The sequence below is a fragment of the Lagenorhynchus albirostris genome, chromosome 11, assembly GCF_949774975.1.
Source record: "Lagenorhynchus albirostris chromosome 11, mLagAlb1.1, whole genome shotgun sequence".
In the NCBI taxonomy this organism is placed as follows: domain Eukaryota; kingdom Metazoa; phylum Chordata; class Mammalia; order Artiodactyla; family Delphinidae; genus Lagenorhynchus; species Lagenorhynchus albirostris.
The window spans coordinates 97,093,055-97,101,124 of record NC_083105.1 but is presented as its reverse complement, the minus strand read 5'-3'; the positions used below and the strand labels follow the sequence as shown (position 1 = coordinate 97,101,124).

Genomic DNA, 8,070 nt, shown 5'->3' with positions numbered 1-8,070 from the left:
GCTGACGCCCGTCAGGGCCCTCACCGTCCTCTACCCTGGCTGCCTGTTTAGGAAGAGAAACAGGATTATGATCTGTTCCCCCTTCTTTTCAAAGCTTTAGTACTTAAAACTGATCTTTCTTGATAGGAATATGCCTTTTCCTGCGTAGATAATAGGAGGACAGTTCTACTGTCTACTTTTGTTGTAATTTGAGTCCTATGTCCCAGAGGTGATTTCACTGGCCAATTGAGATGCTTCTCTATAATGATCACATGCTGCATGTATACTCAGATAAAATTATTACTCTTTTTAAAAATTAGGAAAAACTATACTTTCTCCAGACAACTAATATATTCTGTCAAAATTTAATCACATGCCCCTTTAACCTTTGGCACTCAAGAGATCAAAAGCAATAATTCTGAAACAAATTTTGACTCAAAATTAGTGACTAAGATCAAATGCCTTGTATTTTTATATGCTATTGCTACGCCTCTTCATTCATTGAATCTTCCATTCAAGTTAGAATTTTCTCTTTCTTGATTTTATTAATTTTTTTCCTGCTACATATTTATTCATTTAACTATAATCTCAACACTTATACATGGGCCAAGCAATTGTCTCTAGGTACAGTGAAAGGTTTTGGTTTTTGAGCTAAGAACAAAGGTGAGTTTTTCTAATAGTTTAAGCAGAGAATTAACACAAAATGGTTTTCTTTGAAAGAGATTGTGGCTGCCGAGGGAGAATGGCTGAGAAGGGAGCCACTGGGGACAAGGGGGCAGTAGGAAGACAGGTATTAGGCTGATAGTGGATGTGGGCTGTAGGGGGAGGGAAGGGGAGGGGTGGAGGAGTGAGCATCACCGAGAGATACTGAGGGTCCATTGAAGGTTGGGGGCTGGTGGGGAGGGAGGGGGTGAGGCCACTGACCACCAGGTTTCTGGCTCCATCCAGGGAGACAGAGCAGTGTCCCCTGCAGACAGTGATTTAGTGGAGAAGATCCCAAGTCTACTCTGGACGGGATGAATCTACTGCCCTTTGAAGACCACTGAAGCCAGGAAATTAATGAGATCACTAAGTGAGAGGCTGAAAATTGGCCATTGTGGGCAGAAGGCAGCAAACACATAGTTTGTTTATATTGTAAAATGTTCTTTCTCAAGCAAAATCTTGAATTACAGCCAACATTTAAAAATCAAGAGGCTTGGGCTTCCCTGGTGGCACAGTGGTTGAGAGTCCGCCTGCCGATGCAGGGGACACAGGTTCGTGCCTCGGTCTGTGAAGATCCCACATGCCGCGGAGCGGCTGGGCCTGTGAGCCACAACTACTGAGCCTGCGCGTCCGGAGCCTGTGCTCCGCAACGGGAGAGGCCACAACAGTGAGAGGCCCGCGTACCGCAAAAAAAAAAAATAAATAAAAAAAAAATAAAAATCAAGAGGCTCAATGTTAAAATTCAAATTTTGACGTGAAAAATAAAATCTGTTATGAGTGATCCTAAACCCCCAGGTGAACAGCCATTGTCTGGACCTGAGGAGGACTTGCCCCCTTTAGATGGAATCTGGTTTCCCGAATCAGCTACAGTCTACACAGCCTGCTTAACTTCACCTACCAAGCGCTGGCAGACAGAAAAAAAATATATAACACACACACACGCTCATTCCCCATTTGTGACTCAGAAGATTACATATTCTCTGTATAATAAAGCCTCTCTTCCTGTTCAGCTGTTCAGTTCTGCTGCAGCTGAACCTACTCTGTTAACACTGAAATCCGTAAGTATTAGCAGAGAAAATTTACTGTTCACTGAGGATGCCTGTGGTAACTGACTGCAATAGGGTCAGGCAACTCCAGTCCCGGGCATTTGTGTTTTGTTTGTTTCATTTGCTTTTCCTCAACAAAATTCCAAAGGTCAAGGTTTACATAACATGAGACAGAGTGAAGAAAACCAAGGAAACACAGAAGGCTTGAGAACTTACAAGGGGATGTGGCCCTTGGAGAACAGGAGGGGCACACAGAGAACCCAAGCTCCTCAGTCCTGGGTTTATCCAGTCTATCCCAGTCCCTGAAAAACAAGAAAAAGAGCAGCCCACGCTCACACTGCTGGGAAGATTTATCGTTGGGATCTACACTAAAAAGCCTCGTGTATTATGCCATGGAATACAAGGCAGCAATGAAAACACTAGGAAGTAGGTCAATAAATACTGATGTGAAATGACATCCCAGATATATTTGAGATAAATCAAATGAACACTTACAGCAGAATAAATTTCTTAGATTGAACAGCGTATCTGGTAAGTGTTCACGTAAGCAGAGGACTTCGCTGGGAAATTCTACTGACATGAAAATAATAATTAAACCCTTCCCAAATACAGAAGAGAAAGGAACATTTCCAGCTCACTCTAAGAGGTCAGTATTAATTACCCTGTGTTATCAATCAGGGATCAACTAGAGAAACTGAGCCAGTAGGAGGTGTGTATTAGAGATTTACACCAAGGAATTGGCTTACAGGATTGTGGGAACTGTCTAGGCAAGTCTGAAGTTCTTGGGGCAGCCGTCAGAAAAGGCAGGCTGGCACTCTTTGGCACCGATGAAGCTGCTCTCCACAGACAGAATTTGTTCTCTTCAGAGAAGCCTCAACTCTACTCTTAAAGCCTTAGTTAATTAGATCAGGCTTATTGGATTATCTAGGATAATCTTATTACTTCAAGTCAATTGATACGGATTTTAATTACATCAAAAAATACCTTAAGGGACTTCCCTGGTGGTGCAGTGGTTAAGAATCTACCTGCCAATGCAGGGGACACGGGTTTGGGCCCTGGTCCAGGAAGATCCCACATGCCGCGGAGCAACTAAGCCCATGCGTCACAACTACCAGACCCCACGTGCCACAACTACTGAAGCCTGCTTGCCTAGAGCCTGTGCTCCACAACAAGAGAAGCCACTGCAATGAGAAGCCCATGCACTGCAACGAAGAGTAGCCCCCGCTCACCACAGCTAGAGAAAGCCCACGGGCAGCAATGAAGACCCAACGCAGCCAAAAATAAATAAATTAACTAATTAAAAAAATTTAAATTCAAGGTTACTAATTCTATTTTAAAATTTGCAACTTCAAATGTGTGAGATTCAAATCATTAGTTACATCCTTTCCCCCCCCTTCTATCATTTCCATCCACAATATAAACATACTGTAATTATTACCAGGTTAGGAAAGAAAAAAGTCCCTTGAATCCCACAAGACTCTATTGTTATCACCCCATTTTTGTTTTCTTTTACAGGAAAACCTTTTTAAAGCATTCTCTCTCTTTGCTCTTTGCATGTTGGTGATTTATTTCACTCATTGTCTCTTGAACTTACTCCAGTCAGGCTTTTACATCCCATGGACACCCCTCTTGTCAAAGTCACCAGTTAATGATCTTAACATTACAAAACTCTAGCGATCATTTCCCAACCCTCTCTTACTTGAAGTATCCGGAGATCTCTCCACTTTAAAGGCTTTCTTCTCGTGGCTCCCGGGACCCAGTCCTTTCCCGAGATTCCTTCTATGTCAATGGCTGCTCCTTGGGAGTTTTCTTTGCTTCTTCCTTCTCCGTCTCTCTACCTCTCCCTGACTTTAGACCTACTATGCCTCTCAAAGCTAAAGCCCGAGAGCTCTGAGCTCCTATATATACTGTCCAAGCACGGAAATCTAATCACAAGGATTTTGCTACCACCCACACAGTGATTAGGTCTGGATTTTAATCTCCAGGTTTATATATATCCAAACTCCCAATTCAGTATCCCTACGTGGACGTCTCATAGGTCATAAGTCAAACTTAAAACTCCCAACCTCAACCATGATGCCCTGCACTGACCCCTGCCCCACTCTCAGTCCTCACCATTCAAGTAAAGCCGGTTCCATTAGTCCAGTTGATTGAGTCAAGAACCTCAGCATCATGACTCTGCTTCTTTACTCTTGGTCCAAACTCAACCTGTCAAAAAAATCCGGCTTGATCCCTTGCTACGGTTCTGACTCCTATTAACACTTGCCTTCACTCATTTTGTTCCGTCCCCTCTGGTTGCCTTGCTTTTCAGTTAACAAGCCAAGCATGGTCCCCACTGAGCCCTTTGCACTTGCTGTTTGCTCTGCCTAGAAAGTTATTTCTCCAGATAAAAGTAAGACTTGTTCTCTTACCTTCTTCTGGTTTCTTTTCCAGTACATTTATCGACAAGGCAGTGACCAAAAATGAGGCTGCAGTCAGTGTTAGAGAAGACAGTTAGGGATTTGGGATTAGAGTCTGAGAGTTCATGGAACTCCTGGGGGGTTTATTCTGGGTTTTGATTAGGTAAAAATTTTTTTTTTTGCGGTACGCGGGCCTCTCATTGTTGTGGCCTCTCCCGTTGCGGAGCACAGGCTCCGGACGCGCAGGCTCAGCGGCCATGGCTCACGGGCCCAGCCGCTCCGCGGCATGTGGGATCCTCCCGGACCGGGGCACGAACCCGCGTCCCCTGAATCAGCAGGCAGACTCTCAACCACTGCGCCACCAGGGAAGCCCTGATTAGGTAAAATTGAAATTTGAGAATTGATGAGAGTTCTTCTAAACGAGGCCAGCCTGAAGACTTTCCAATTCAGGCTATGGATTTTGTACTAAAAGGGCTTGAAGTGATGGGGAGAACTCTAGGGTAGAGACAGATTGGGTGAAGGAGATGGAAAGACCAGTAATTTGCTGGTGGGGAGGTTACAGAGATGATGGCGACTAGAACTAAGGTAACTGTCGTTCAAATCTTGGATGTCAATGGGCCACACAAATGAGCCCCACTGATAAAGTGGGCAAAGTGTATAAACAAAAAAAAGCACAGAAAGAACACGTTTCCAACTGGCACATGAAAAATGTTCAATTTAATTAAGGTGCAAAGAAACAATGAGATATACATATACAAAAAAATTATTCGCATTATGATGCAATTTTATTTAAAAATATATTAATTCCATAAATATTTATTTACCACTTAGGTAATCAGCAAACTGTGTTGGGAAGTCTAGATTATATACCAAAATATTAAAATAGGGTTTTTTTCTGGCAGATAGATATGGAAGTGATTCTTTGTGTGTGTGTGTGATACTATAAAATTTATTTATTCACTATACACAGAACATGGCCCCTATAAAATGTACATAAAAAACACTAAAAAGTATAATTCGGTGAACATTTTCTTGATTACAGAACATACTAAATCAGTTGGGATAACAGCTCTCTGTCTGCCTCAAAATAATCTAATTATAGTACCCAGAGTATCTTTTATATCTGATGCAAAATTAAATACTTTATTTATTTTTGGCTGCATTGGGTCTTCATTGCTGTGCACGGGCTTTCTCTAGTTGTGGCGAGCAGGGGCTACTCTTCGTTGCGGTGCACGGGCTTCTCACTGCGGTGGCTTCTCTTGTTGCGGAGCACAGGCTCTAGGCGTGCGGGCTTCAGTAGTGGCACGTGGGCTCAGTAGTTGTGGCTTGCGGGCTCTAGAGCACAGGCTCAGTAGTTGTGGCCCATGGGCTTAGTTGCTCCGCGTCATGTGGGATCCTCCCGGACCAGGGCTCGAACCCATGTCCCCTGCACTGACAGGCGGATTCTTAACCACGGCGCGACCAAGGAAGTCCCGAAATACTTTTTTTAAAAAAAAATGAATACTGAATTAATGGGAGTATTGCTGAGTGAATCAATAAATGAGAGTGATGACTCAGGGACTTTTTTTTTTCCTTTGGCTGTGCTACGCAGCACACAGGATCTTAGTTCCCCGACATGGGATTCAACCCATGCCCCTTGCATTGGGAACACGGAGTCTTAACCACTAGACCACCAGGGAAGTCCCAGACGTCCTAGTTTCCAATAATTTAACATGGACCTGCTACCCATGAATCAATATAAACCGAATCAGATTTAGGATTAGTTTCCACAAGTACAAAGTTGAATTACCTTTTTTTAAAATTTGAATTTTATTTATTTTTTTATACAGCAGGTTCTTATTTGTTATCTATTTTATACATATTAGTGTATATATGTCAATCCCAATCTCCCAATTCATCCCACCACCACCACCCCAAATTACCTTTTATTTGTCCTAAAATGCTTACTTTCAATGATTCCATGTAGTTTCGATAACATTCTTTTATCTTTCCAGACCGGAGTCCAAATATTCGCATAGTATTCATACTGAACACTTTCCACCCACCCTTTGGTCGCCTGAACTGCTCTTTTTTGGTTCTGTCTCTGCCTTCTCAGATCTTTCTTGAAGCATAGTAAGCAGAACTGTACTGGATACTCCTGCTGCAGTTTGGCCTATCATTGTTGGAGTGGATTCTGCTACACCGTGGTCTTCCAGTCGGTCCATTTCTAGGACTATAAATGGACTTCTGTGGTTGTAATCAAAGGACTGACTTCTTGACCGCCTTCTTTTCTAACTTTGGCTTCTAGAACGTCTATATCTGTCATAATTATCATAGAGCGATGAACTATACACATTTCCTCCCTTCCCGGGCTTTCATCCGATTTGGAGTCTTCCCATCCCCCTGTGCAAACTGTATTTCGGTTTGGTGTCCACAAATCCATTTTCTGTCCAAATTATGTAAAGCATCTTCGGCATCACGAACATCCTCAAATTGAACACATGCAAATCCTCTTGGGGGTGAGTGTAGAAATCAAGTGGAACGTACACAGCAACTACAGGACCATAATGACCGAATTCATGTTGTAAATCTTCAGACCTGGTATCATCGGCCATGTTCCGTACAAAGAGACTTGTTGCGGAGGAGAGGGAGAGGGGCCCAGGTACCGGGACGCGACTGCAGCATGAATCTCAGCAGGGACACTCGCCCCCGGGCAAACTGGCTGCAGCTCCGGCGCAGCAGATCCTCAGACACACACAGCCAGAAGTCTCTGCTGGAAGTGATTTTTTTTTTTTTTTGAGGTACGCGGGCCCCTCACTGTTGTGGCCTCTCCCGTTGCGGAGCACAGGCTCCGGACGCGCAGGCTCAGCGGCCATGGCTCACGGGCCCAGCCGCTCCGCGGCATGTGGGATCTTCCCGGACCGGGGCACGAACCCGTGTACTCTGCATCGGCAGGCAGACTGTCAACCACTGCGCCACCAGGGAAGCCCTGGAAGTGATTCTTTTAATTTTTATTGTTTTGCTTATAATGTACAGGACCACTGGTGTAATACAAATAAATAGGAAAAAATAGACTATGCATATAGTGCATCTAGCATACCCAGTTACCCAATTCTGGGAGAATTTTAAAGGAAGAAATGAGGGTAATATTAAGGGTTAGATTTTTCCTCAGCTAAGTAGAAAATTTCCCAGCAAACAAAGGATATAAATCGATTTTGTAATGTGGTATAAAAATACTCTTTATGATTTGATCTCCATCTCAGATGATTATGAGAGTGTATTGATTGGACATGCAGCTACTGTAAGATTATCTAGTGTGCATTGTGCAGAGGATCTAATGACTCCCTAGGTAACGTGAGCAGCAGACACTCCCTCATATCCTCCCCACCCCCAGACACCCACATCTACAGCAGCAGAGCATCCTTACACCAGTGGTTCTCAACCATTGATGCACATTAGAATCGCCTGTGGGCACCTGGGCTACATCTTAGAGCAATTTAATCAGAGGCTGGGGTGGCGGGGAGGGTTAGAATGTTTGTTTCAGGTGAACAGTAAAGTGATTCACAATATATATACACATTCTTTTCCATTATGCATTATTACAAGATATTGAATATAGTTCCCTGTGCTATACAGTAGGACCTTGTTGTAGTGTTCATGTGTTAATCTCATACTCCCAATTTATCCCTCCCTTCCATTTCCCTTTGGTAACCATATGTTTGTTTTCTACGTCTGACTCTATTTGTTTTGTAAATAATTTCATTTGTATCATTTTTTTTAGATTTCAAATATAAGTAATATCATATGATATTTCTCTTTCTCTGTTTGACTTACTTCACTCAGTATGATAATCTCTAGGTACATCCATGTTGCTGCAAATGGCATTTTTCATTCTTTATTATGGCTGAGTAATATTCCATTGTGTATGTGTATTTGTGTGTGTGTGTGTATACATCACATCTTCT

At 43.1% G+C, this 8,070-nt stretch overlaps 1 pseudogene; it reads right to left on the bottom strand.

The window, feature by feature from the left end:
• Positions 1–6,217: 6,217 nt before the first annotated feature.
• LOC132530021 (serine/arginine-rich splicing factor 10-like) lies at positions 6,218–7,777 on the bottom strand (annotated as a pseudogene).
• Between the last annotated feature and the right edge of the window lie 293 nt (positions 7,778–8,070).